The sequence below is a fragment of the Epargyreus clarus genome, unplaced genomic scaffold (assembly GCF_041222505.1).
Source record: "Epargyreus clarus isolate Ecla_fem2 unplaced genomic scaffold, WU_Ecla_fem_2.2 ptg000023l, whole genome shotgun sequence".
Lineage (NCBI taxonomy): Eukaryota > Metazoa > Arthropoda > Insecta > Lepidoptera > Hesperiidae > Epargyreus > Epargyreus clarus.
The window spans coordinates 5,290,094-5,303,680 of NW_027332230.1; the positions used below are offsets into that span (position 1 = coordinate 5,290,094).

The 13,587-nt window shown below is 35.6% G+C and overlaps 1 long non-coding RNA gene across 1 annotated transcript; it reads right to left on the reverse strand.

Moving 5' to 3' along the window:
* Window positions 1–8,025: 8,025 nt before the first annotated feature.
* Window positions 8,026–9,974, reverse strand: LOC140751864 (uncharacterized). The gene is made up of 2 exons (XR_012103387.1): window positions 8,571–9,974; window positions 8,026–8,230 (listed from the first exon to the last, which is right to left on the reverse strand). It is a non-coding gene; the product is annotated as an uncharacterized LOC140751864 (long non-coding RNA).
* Window positions 9,975–13,587: the final 3,613 nt, after the last annotated feature.

Genomic DNA, 13,587 nt, shown 5'->3' on the forward strand with positions numbered 1-13,587 from the left:
ACTTGTTTTGCTTGTATCAAATTAATTTCGCTGTAAAATGTTCATTTTGCATTCGGATAATTTGATCATAGAAATAACAGGTAAATCAAGCTATTATTATTTTCAAACAAAAGCCGTTATGATGCTTTATGTTGTTGATCGGACGATTTTAATAACATTGAAAATGTGTCTAGTATTTAATTAAACAATATTTCGACGAATATATTATGAATTTTATATAAAAGCACTGAATTCATTAGAGCTCATTATATTTTATGTACTACAATAAATTTCGGCAGAAATTTGACGCTTTACATTTGAATGACGTAGCAGACCCTGAATATATTAGGCAGAACATGGTATACTTGGTCTTATCACTTCATAGACCGCCCCCAGGCATAATATTAGCCCTAAATCCATTCAATTGAATCTGGAGGCAGCAGTTAGTGTTGCGAATGCCGCTAGTATAATGGCTTTATTAATTATAACGAGCATACAACGTGGCTGCCGGCTACATCGGAGTTATAGCACAATAAATGTTAGGCGCAGAAGTTCCGGGTAAAGCACATACATAATAGTAAGTGCATACCTGTAGACTTATCCTACTCAAGTCAATCTTTAAAATTTCTTCCAGTTATATTGTCAGAATTAGTGTTTTTGTAAAATTCTCACGTTTAATTACAAGAATGAAATAAACGGAAAAATAAGACATAATTAAAAATTAAAATACCCTCGTCCACTGCACTCATGGTAGTAACTGGCATAAAGTCTCGAAATACGATTATTGCTTTGAAATTCTGTTTACACGAACACAATAAAATATTCCATGCGAGGCAATTATCGCCTAAGGCAACGAGCGAGAAGAGCAAATGGTTAGACGAACAAAATATTTTACATTCCTTCGATAATCGTATCTTCGAGACGAGAAACTCTCTCAATCTAAATGGGGCATTATTCAGAAAAACGCTCCATTGCGACTATGATCCTAAAAGCTACGTGATTTGATGAACATAGGTACTACTCACATGCCCCAGATTTGAATGGCTTACCTAAGATCCTAAAACCTTTTGCCTTTGGTACGATAAATACTATGCTTAAATGCTATAAAAATAGAAAATTCTACTTACATGTACAGAATTTTCTATTTTTATATTTTATTAGAAAACAAGCGATTTGTATAGTCTGCAAAATGAATTATTTATTTAAAATACGTACCTCTGTATCATATCACTTTCAAAATCACCTTTACAGACTTTAATTAGTTAATATATCTTTACAAAATCTTTTCAATTCAGAAGATATTACTCCATAAATTTCATAATTATAAAATCGTATTCTCGAAGCATTTGAAATAAGTTCATTAATCATCAGCCCTAATTGAAACAAAGTACACCGGGACTAAAAGTTTAACTACGAAAAATAATTCGAGCAGAAATATTCTAGAAAATGAGTAAGTAACATTGAGTTCATAAAATAATTCTGGCTTAGTAGCAGAATATTAATTAATGTTCTTTGTTACTTTTGAATTGTAAAGTAGATGGCAGCGGATTAGTTTTGATTAGTTAGGGTAAAATTTGTTCGAGTATGATTTTGTTGACATGACGCTAATTTATTTTATTGTACTAGATAAGTAACAGCACGATTATAATTAATAAGATTTTATTGAGAACTAAATGTGTGTGTGTTCGTGCGTGGATTATGAGTATTATTGTGTTGGGGCGTCCGTAAGGGCCTTTTTCATGTCACGCGAGTTTTTGTTTATGTGTGCGTCTCACGAATGCGTGAAACTCTGCATCTCACGTTCGTGTGGCTTATACAGCAGGAAAAATATATTTGAAACGATTTGATGCTAGCGGCATGCATGAGGATATGAACCGCTGCCGGTATGCGGGCAGCAAACCTTTTTTTTTTTAACGAGGGTGAAACCTTCAAAAAGTACCCTACGACGTGGGAGCGACGCCGGGTTATGTGGGATTCTTTGGGATTCTTACCGCACTAAAACCCCCCCGGTGGCCGTCCTCAACGCTTGTTGGAGAACTACGGGATCTCCGACGGAACGCAACCGGAGTCCTCCAATCGCGATGCCTCGACCAGGCTCTGCCCTGGGGGAGCAGTTTTCGCTCCTCCCGCACCATTTGGTGTACACAACGCTATGCGAACACAACCACACATACCGCCGTCCTTCCCGGGATCGCTTACTGGACGGCTAGAGCTACCGCTCTTGCCACCCGCAACCCCGGAAGCCCCTTTTTAGTCGCCTCTTACGACAGGCAGGGGATACCGTAGCGCTATTCTTGTCCCGGAACTACAGGGACAGCGGGCAGCAAACCTGTGTGACAGGAAAAAGACCCTAAATGTGTATATTTTTTGTGAAGTACTTGCGGTAGTTCCAAATTGAGAAAGGATACTTTTGGACCTGTTACGTAGTGCTTGTTGGTCAAAATATTTTTTTTTTGTAGAAAAAAAACGCCTGCTCTAGCTCAGTTCATTAGAAGCAGTTATTTAATACTTCATAATACGTATAATATTTATACACTCACTTCCGTCTCACGAACATATTAGCCCGATAATAAGTTACCCACATGCAACAGGTTCGCATGTGCATGCAAGGTGCAATCCTTTAGTTATGATTGAGTAACTCAGTGTAATTCATGTTGCATTGTTACTGTATTTTCATGAATTAATTATTTTGGTTTGTATTTTAATAAGCTCTAGGATTGAAAATATATGGTCGAATTGAGAAATCTCCTCCCACTTCGGTTAAAGAGTGTTTAGGTGAAACAATGTTTTTTTTTGTCCTTCTTTGTATGGTCTGCGTCCAAACTCTAAAAAAAGGGTGAATTCGCATATTATAAACCTCCTCTCTTAGTTCGTAGGTCTGGGTTTCACATGACTATCTATGCTACCGTAATAGACAGGTTTTTTTACAAATGTGTAGCCTTAAAGTATATTTTTAATAATTTTTCGGTTCATCTATTGCACTTTCTCACTCTCATCTACACTTCTTCTTATGAGTGTATCTATATAGCTATATTTCTATATCTATATATAGCTATATATCTATATAGCTATATAGATACTATTTATCTATAGCTGCTTTGACAACAAATACCAAAACATACAAGTACACACCTAAATACTGATAAGTGATAGTTACTCAATACTGATAGTTACCACCCTGTAACAAAAGCTGTAGTTATGGTGCAAATAAAGTCGAATCGAAATCTTTCTAGCACTTTCAATCAATTTAAATAAAACTATTCGAGCTGTTAATAGAATCGATCACTATTAGGTCGATTGCCTGATTGATTGGCATATATTAGACTTGCACAGAGCTGCAGTAAATGCACTGATTCGGCCCATACCCTTTAATAATGCATACTACATCATATATTCAGGTTTCTCGTTACAGAATTGGAAATGAACGGCTTTGGTGGGTCTTTGTATAGATGACCATGATAATTTAAATTGAATGGTGATAGGGCCATTGAGTTGTGCCTGCAGCACCAACACAATTTTTTTAAAGAGAAGTAGCGAAATGCAGTCCACCGATGTTTAGAGACTATTACCGCCTGTTATCTGTATTCAACCCAAGATAAGATTAGAGTTCTAATTGTGGTCAACTTCACATTCGTTGCTACTCCTTAGGATTACATTGTAGTGTCGCAGATAAGAATGTCTCTCTCCATACCGTCCAAACACACCATCGTCTAACTGTTGTTATGTTGGTGCCTCTGAGGCCAAACCACAGAGGATTTTAACACCTACAAAATATTTATATTCTAAAGTATATATACCAATTATATTATTTATCTTATCCAATCAAATGATAATTAATGAACTAATTAGAGAGCATTATGTTACAATTGCAGACTTATCGGTTTACGATTATATTAGATTTACAAACAATGGCAGGTAAATGAATAGCAGTAATTGAATTAACCTTGATTAGATATCACGTTTACCTACTTAATTATCTGACACATCTGTTTCCAAAATCAAAATTAAACCATATACAGGGACATGTCGCTAAGCCCTAGACAGCGGGCCGCATGGGTAGATTCATCGTCATCATCATCATCAACCCATTATTGTCCCACTGCTGGGCACGGGTCTCCATTCAGAATGAGAGGGACTAGGCCATAGTCCACCGCGCTGGCCAAGTACGAACTAGTAGACTTTTCATACCTTTGAAAACTTTTTTAGGATTTCTCAGGTTTGCAGGCTTCCTCACGATGTTTCCGTTTAGGCAAGTGATAATTAATTTCTAACGCACATAACTTTGAATAATAAGAGGCGCGTACCTGGGATTTGGACCTCTAACCCCTGGATCAAGAGGCCGAGTTTCGTAACCACCAAGCTATCACTGCTTTTTCACTGATTTAAACTATTAGCACAATTCGACAATTTCGTACACTAGCCACTTTATCTTCCTTTAATATGCATGTAGGTATCCAAGATGAGAATTTTCGCTAGTAGGTACCTATTACGAAACGCCTAATTCACAAGGCCTGTTCCCTACGTTCTTGTTCGAGTTATAATTATTACCTGTTGCTAAGAGACGACGCTATTCGTAACTGTAGATTAAATGTATTGTGAAAACGTCTTTGCAAATGGATTTATTAAGGCGCTCAATATATTTCATCTATATCGTAAATATCCGATGAATGGTACACAAACCAACATGTGAACCTACATGTTTTTTAACTTTCAACTTATAAACGAAATTATAAGTTTATCGTTAACCTTTCCGTACCTGTACAGTACCAATGCAGTTTCGTTGACAACCCAATTTTTGTCTTTTTTTTTGTTTTGGGCACGGGTCTCCTCTCTGAGTGAGATAAGTTTTGACCGTAGTCTACTACGCTGTGTAAAGGTGTATGGATAGGCTTCATCGACAGATTTTTTTAAGAAGTGAAAAGATTTACCGTTAATCAAAGGATAATTTTATTAATTAGTAATATGCACATAACTTCCAACGATTAGAGGTGCATGCCTGAAATTCGAACTGTAGAATGCTAGATTAAGCGACCTAATTTTGAAATCACTAAGCTATTACTGCTGTGAAGCAATGCAGTTTACCTGATGATGGATTGTGATGTCTGATGATGATGATAAAAATAAACCTATGATACCAAAACTGTAAGTTATTCAGTAGTAATGATGTTTTTATCAGTATCAAAACTTTTCAGTCAGTTTTCAGAAAAGTTAAAAGCGTATTTTGGCTACGATTTTTTTTTATTGGGACCAAACTTAACATAGGTACATTAGAAAACATATGTATTTCTCCTAACAAATAATAATGTCCCCGTAGAACCAACCCTGAGACACAAAGCTTAGTGAAATATATCGGTTCTTACATTAGAAATTGTTTTTGAGCTCGAACTAAAAGTGGTCCATTAGTAAACAACCTTAAAAGGATTATAAATCTCCCCCAAGTAAGCTTACATGAAGACGAATAGGAATTGAGTTCGGGATCGTTTTTGGATATATTGGGATGAAGCTTTTCAAAATACCGATTTATCAATATTTGGATAAGATAAAACGTGGGAGAAGATAAAGACATATTTATTGAGTTTATTTAACTATTAAAGTGATATAGTTACAGCTAGCATTGGAACGCAAATGCAAGTTTTATAGTCCTATTTACCACGCTTTTATTAGCTTGGGTTGTATGTATGTATGTATGTATATAACGGAATCTTCAAACTCGATTTTTACCCACTTTGAACGGTCCGATTAATTTAAAATTTTGAACAATTGTCAAGAATCGATGACAATACACGATTTTAATCATTTTATCCCATTCTCCTCATCAGGATCGTCGGGAAGTAGGACTAACGATTATCCTTGTGCGATTTTAGCGTGGTTTTTAGTTTTAAAACTATGTATATTTATTTTATTCAAAAATATGTTTTTATCCGACTGTAGGGGTCATGTTTTTGAGCATATGTATGCAGGTATATATGTCACCTTTGGCCCGTCGTAGAGCCCAGTCTTAATCAATTTTAACATAATACAAGGTGTCGTTGCATTCGTCTAAATTGTGGGAGTGACATAGGCTATATCCCTTTCCTTTTTAGTGAAGTATAATTTTTTTTATAATATAAGAGTAGCAGACGAGCATGCATTCCACCTGATGGTAATTGGCTACTGCCGCCCATGGACATATACATTTGTAATCAACCCCAAATAGGATGAGATATTCCTACCTGAGGTCAGCCACAGATGCGCTGCTACCCCTGAGGACTAAGCTGGAACGCATCGGTCTATTATAAAAGAAGCATTACCACACCCTTCAAACCAGATCACAGAAGCGCTTAACACTGCTGTTATGAGGCAGAATTAGGTGTGGCGGTGGTGCCGCCGGAGTCGAACCACAAAGAGTTCTACCACCAATAATTACTAGTACGGTTTATTAATCAACTAAATTAAACGCAATCTTATTCATTTTACTTTGCGAGAATAACCCTGATAAATGTAACCTTACATAATTATTTTACTTTGCGGAAACAACCACTATTGATTTAACCTCTTAATGGAACCACAGGGTAACTTCAACATAACCCACCCCATTCAGACGTGGAGCATGAAAGCCGTCAGATACTATGTAGGATTCAGGTAGTTGAATACTCAATGTTGTTTATCTAAAAGGGTTTATCGATGGGGAATGCGATAATGTCGCCATCCCTCCACGTAGCTTTACTCGTAATAGCTACTGGCATATTACGTTACCCCGTTGTAGCACTCAACACCTAAGCGCAATATGGGTTTATGGTTACATATAACACATCCGTGGACATCTAAAGATTTGAATTCAGGATTTTGTGTCTCCCTGTAAAATTTTCTTATATACCCGAGAGATAAAAAAAAAAAACAATGTGAGCCGTCACGGGACGCCTGGCAGATGTGAAACATCGACATTATTTTGTAAAAGTAATATGCAGAAAATAACATATTGTGATAGGAACTAAATATGTCATAATGATAAAAAAAAATAACAAAAAATACAACCGACTTCTATGTCACTACAAAGTAAAAAATAATTGAAATAAATGTTGGTTTAGTACATATTTGTGAAGTCGGCGCCGCTATGCTATACGACGCCAGAAATCGGTTTTACGTGCGGCTATAGATGTTTCACATCAAAAAAGTTCTTTATAGTATATGAAGTTTCCACTTCCTATTTTGGCATTATCCTTCTCATTATGAGAGGAGATCCGTACTCAGCAGTGAAATAGTATTGGGTCGATAATGATGGTATAAAGAATATCTCCCTCTGCTAAGTATATATGCCATCAAAAACAATGCTTGTAAAAAGATCCAAGTCTCGCCATTCAGTTCTTCTACCGTAAAAAGTTTTGAGATCTATGTAAAACCAAGCCGGTAAATGTATGCAGTCCCTACTTAAGGGACCTTCTGTCTTAAGGTATTATCTCACTATCTAACCTAACAACATCTCATGGGACCATACCAATATTAAAAATGTTTTATGTTCTAAATAAATTAACGTGGCAATCGTACTGCAAGTCACATTGTGTTTTCATCTTATCATATCGCATCACACAGGTAACATTAGTACGATTGCCACGTCGATTTATTTAGAACATAAAAGATTTTTAATATTGGTATGGTCCCATGAGATGTTGTTAGGTTAGATAGTGAGATAATACCTTAAGACAGAAGGTCCCTTAAGTAGGGACTGCATACATTTACCGGCTTGGTTTTACATAGATCTCAAAACTTTTTACGGTAGAAGAACTGAATGGCGAGACTTGGATCTTTTTACAAGCATTGTTTTTGATGGCATCTCATTCCTTTTTGTAGATATTTCTACTCTTTTCCTTTCCGGTACCTTCTACTAGTTGAATCTCAACAACAGATTTTTTAAAGCCAGTTAAATTTTTGTAGTTAGTCTTTGTAGTTATGTAAATAATCTTGCCATTCATCATCACTTTCATTCGAACATGACAATAAATTAAATCTAAAAAAGTTACTATTTTGACAACTGAAATTATTCCCATTATCCTCAGGAAAAAACATCTCTACTGATTGTGATTTATTTATTTATTTATTGTGATTTAACGTGTCTTCGTATTAAATAATCGACATCCCTTACTTTCTTCTGAATATCCGACAAAAATCATTGGTAATCTTTCACTGACTTCGTCGGACTCCGGTTTTTGATATAAACCACAGTATTTACTGCTCTTGCTCAAATTCGTTTCAATTTATAATAGACTTCTGACTTCTGAAATGAAATGAAATATTTATTTAATAATGATAACATTCGTTTTAGACTTCTCGCATTTACAATAATAGTTCTGTTAGCTGTTTCAACCACAACAATTTGTTTAGGGGTATATAGTATCGCCTTCTGATGTAGAATTCCATTTGTTGACAAGAAAATATTGAAAGCTCTATTACAAAATTTCGTCCCACTATCTGATCTCATACATTTGTTCGACTTGCTAGTTCCCTTTTCAACACTTTATATTTTTGAAATTTCTTAAAGACTCACTCTTATGTTTTAGAAAATAAACATTCATCGTGTCATTCGAGAATAATAGTCGATAAATAATAACATGTACCTTGAACCGTTGAGTGAAGTAGCTTCCATGGGACCACATAAATCTGTATGTACGATCTCCAGTATATCGTTCGTTCGCGTTCAGAGGTTTGGAAATGGTTTCTTACTAGTCGTCATATCCGTCGTAATGTTCACATTATCAAGACCAGTGACAATATTCTTTAAAATTCGCATATATTCCGGATTAATATGGGCTAGTCTTCTATGCCAATATTTATTTGACATTGTCAAATTACATATCGGTGATTTGACAAGTTGTTTAAATTTATATATACCATTTACGTTGTGGCCAGTTGCGATGATATTATCCATAGAGTTACTAATAGTGCAACCGTTTTTCAAGAAATTAACAGTAAATCCTTTTTCAGTAAGTTTACTCACCGCTAACAAATTCATACTTAAATTATTAGTCTGCACTTGTCTTCTGCATTCAACCTGTAGTTATTTTTAGAATTAATATTTCCAGAGTATATTAATAATACATATTTTCAGCTAGACTATATTTTTATTCACTTCTATTTAAAACTTAGCTCACCGAACAATATCATTTTATATATAACTATTATGTTTGTTTTGTACGAGCAATGGAGCAAAAAAAAATACCCTAATTGTGCAATGGACGGTTGTTTAAATTCAACATTAAACTGTGCATTTTCGTTTTTTTATAGCTATCAATTTTTTAGGGAGGTAAGTCGGTATTTGCTGTTGTACCGAGCCACTAGGAGCTGATATTTTTGGTGATCATGGCAAGAATATGTTATAAAGTGGCTATCTAAGCTCGATTTATATAACAGTTTCTTATTTCGAATAATTTGAAACGAACTTAACTAAATTTATGTAATATTACGTATCAAATATTACGTAAGTTGAAAACATGATTTTTTGTTTGTGTAGATATTGGTTTGTTTTTAAGGCCATTTGGTAGATTTAGGTCTAAAACAGATAGGGCAAAAGGAATTGAATAATAAGGGTAATCCGTTTAGAAGTTATGAGGGATTTTCCATTGTGAACATTGTAAATTTGTATATGTAAGCTTATTATTTTCATACAGACATTTATTTAAGCGCAATAAGGCCGAAATTTGCACATTTGTTTCCTTGGAAACAAACTTATTATTATTTTATAATACGGTGACAGTTGCTTTACCTCACGACAGTTATTGTATTTTTTGTATGTTACCGTTATATTGTAGAATACGTTAGCATACACATTAACTAGGCAGTCTTAAGATTAGCTAGAAAATATGCAGATTAACTATGTAGTTAAAATTCGAAACATCTTTTCAGACTTGTTCTTAGGGCTAAAACACATGCCTTTTTACGACACGATGACGTATCGTGACACATAGCGACATTGTGCCACAAAGCGATATTGTTTCGTGAAAATATACAATGTTTGTCGTAAATTCATGACACGAGGACGCATCATGACATGCACGGGTCGTCGTCAAGGGGTGAAAATTGATACAATCTTCGTTTTGTACTTTAGGTAATGGGCAAGCTAATCTGCGTTTTAACTGATTTAGGCACATTAGCCGTAACATCTAGTTTTTTGTCATGACATTTGTCAGAAATTCGGAATGTTTTTGATATTATATTACTTTTTAGGGTTCCATACCCAAAGGGTAAAAACGGAACCCTATTTCTAAGCTGTCTGTCTGACATAGAGCTCTATTTCTGGAACCTTAATAGATAGAAACTTATTTTTTTACGGAATATATATAATGGTGGCCGCTTTAACAACAAGTACTAAAAGTAAAAAGAAAAACTTTCATATAAAGGAGAGTTGCCATACAAGGACCTTCTTTTTCTTTATGAGGAGGAAATCTTCAAAAGGTACTCGACGACGTGGGAGTGACGCCGGGTGGCCGTCCTCAACGTTTGTTGGAGAACTCCGGGATCTCCGACGGAACGCAACCGAAGCGCAATGCCCCGATCAAGCTCTGCCCTGGGCAGTTTTCGCTCCTCCTAAACTATCCCGTGTTCACGACGGTATGCGACTACACATACCGCCGTCCTTCCCAGGGACACTTATTGGATGGTTCGAGCTCCTTGCTGCCACTCCCAACTCTGGAAGCCCCCTTTTAGTCGCTTCTTACGACAGGCACGGGATATCGTAGCCCTTTTTTAGTCCAGGAACTACAGGGACAAACATATAAGGACCTGCTATTTTTTGGCGTTTTTCATTTTAATGATTGAACCGTAGATGTTACAGTTGAAATGTTCACAATGCATTATATGGCAGCTATAATATCAATTAGTAAAAATAAAAATAAAAAAACAAATATTTTTGTGGTACGGAACCCTCTGTGTAAGAGTTCGATTCGCACTTCACCAATTATTTGTATTGAATTTAAATTGAAGTTGGAATAGAAAACGTCTTATGTCTCGAGAATAGAAACAATTGAAGTCGTCGCCAATAATAGTAGGGGAGCCCAAGACGGGATTTTGAGAGTGACTCGAACGCGGCAGATTAAGATATGGGAGATACCTTACATCCTATAGAGTATCTTAAACCATCCATTTTGGGGGTTCAACCAGGGAAGTCCGTCAGATTATTAAAAAAAAAATAGTATTATCTATAGTAGCTTAATTACATGCTGAAAACAATAAATTTTAACCTGACGATTTGAGGGCAGCGTTAGGGAGTAATAAGGTTGCAAAAAAATCTATACCTGGACATACTCGAGTGCGGTCATTTTTTTAATATAAAGGAAATAATGCTAGAAAACGGGTAACATCATAATCATACCACACGTTGATGTAGTGACAAAAAACTTATTTAAAAGGAAAATATGTATATACACTATATCTGATAGCACTACTTATTAGCATGAATCCCTGGAAAGTAATGCTGTGTAACAAACTAAAGGAAAAAGCTAATTTTATGGAAAATACATTATTCTTCATACATTCTCATTCTATTTTTATTCAAATCGTCAATATAAAAAACCCCTCCACTAAATCGTCAGATGAAGGGTTATGATAAGTAAAACATCAGCTGGAATTTCCTGTATAATAATCTTACGCCCTCTAGTGTGGCATGATAACGATTTTTTTTTGCATTTTCGAAGAGTCACTGACAGTCTTTCGAATCGGATCGTCAGTCTTTCGAATGGGCGACTCATCTGGGGTAACTTCATATCTCCTTTGAAAATCGAATGCGCTGGTTACTTTTTGTTCCAATTTTTCCTTATATGTCCTTATAGGTCCTTATATGTTTGTCCCTGTAGTTCCTGGACTAAAAAAGGGCTACGATATCCCGTGCCTGTCGTAAGAAGCGACTAAAAGGGGGCTTCCAGAGTTGGGAGTGGCAGCAAGGAGCTCGAACCATCCAATAAGTGTCCCTGGGAAGGACGGCGGTATGTGTAGTCGCATACCGTCGTGAACACGGGATAGTTTAGGAGGAGCGAAAACTGCCCAGGGCAGAGCTTGATCGGGGCATTGCGCTTCGGTTGCGTTCCGTCGGAGATCCCGGAGTTCTCCAACAAACGTTGAGGACGGCCACCCGGCGTCACTCCCACGTCGTCGAGTACCTTTTGAAGATTTCCTCCTCATAAAGAAAAAGAAGGTCCTTGTATGGCAACTCTCCTTTATATGAAAGTTTTTCTTTTTACTTTTAGTACTTGTTGTTAAAGCGGCCACCATTATATATATTCCGTAAAAAAATAAGTTTCTATCTATTAAGGTTCCAGAAATAGAGCTCTATGTCAGACAGACAGCTTAGAAATAGGGTTCCGTTTTTACCCTTTGGGTATGGAACCCTAAAAAGTAATATAATATCAAAAACATTCCGAATTTCTGACAAATGTCATGACAAAAAACTAGATGTTACGGCTAATGTGCCTAAATCAGTTAAAACGCAGATTAGCTTGCCCATTACCTAAAGTACAAAACGAAGATTGTATCAATTTTCACCCCTTGACGACGACCCGTGCATGTCATGATGCGTCCTCGTGTCATGAATTTACGACAAACATTGTATATTTTCACGAAACAATATCGCTTTGTGGCACAATGTCGCTATGTGTCACGATACGTCATCGTGTCGTAAAAAGGCATGTGTTTTAGCCCTAAGAACAAGTCTGAAAAGATGTTTCGAATTTTAACTACATAGTTAATCTGCATATTTTCTAGCTAATCTTAAGACTGCCTAGTTAATGTGTATGCTAACGTATTCTACAATATAACGGTAACATACAAAAAATACAATAACTGTCGTGAGGTAAAGCAACTGTCACCGTATTATAAAATAATAATAAGTTTGTTTCCAAGGAAACAAATGTGCAAATTTCGGCCTTATTGCGCTTAAATAAATGTCTGTATGAAAATAATAAGCTTACATATACAAATTTACAATGTTCACAATGGAAAATCCCTCATAACTTCTAAACGGATTACCCTTATTATTCAATTCCTTTTGCCCTATCTGTTTTAGACCTAAATCTACCAAATGGCCTTAAAAACAAACCAATATCTACACAAACAAAAAATCATGTTTTCAACTTACGTAATATTTGATACGTAATATTACATAAATTTAGTTAAGTTCGTTTCAAATTATTCGAAATAAGAAACTGTTATATAAATCGAGCTTAGATAGCCACTTTATAACATATTCTTGCCATGATCACCAAAAATATCAGCTCCTAGTGGCTCGGTACAACAGCAAATACCGACTTACCTCCCTAAAAAATTGATAGCTATAAAAAAACGAAAATGCACAGTTTAATGTTGAATTTAAACAACCGTCCATTGCACAATTAGGGTATTTTTTTTTGCTCCATTGCTCGTACAAAACAAACATAATAGTTATATATAAAATGATATTGTTCGGTGAGCTAAGTTTTAAATAGAAGTGAATAAAAATATAGTCTAGCTGAAAATATGTATTATTAATATACTCTGGAAATATTAATTCTAAAAATAACTACAGGTTGAATGCAGAAGACAAGTGCAGACTAATAATTTAAGTATGAATTTGTTAGCGGTGAGTAAACTTACTGAAAAAGGATTTAC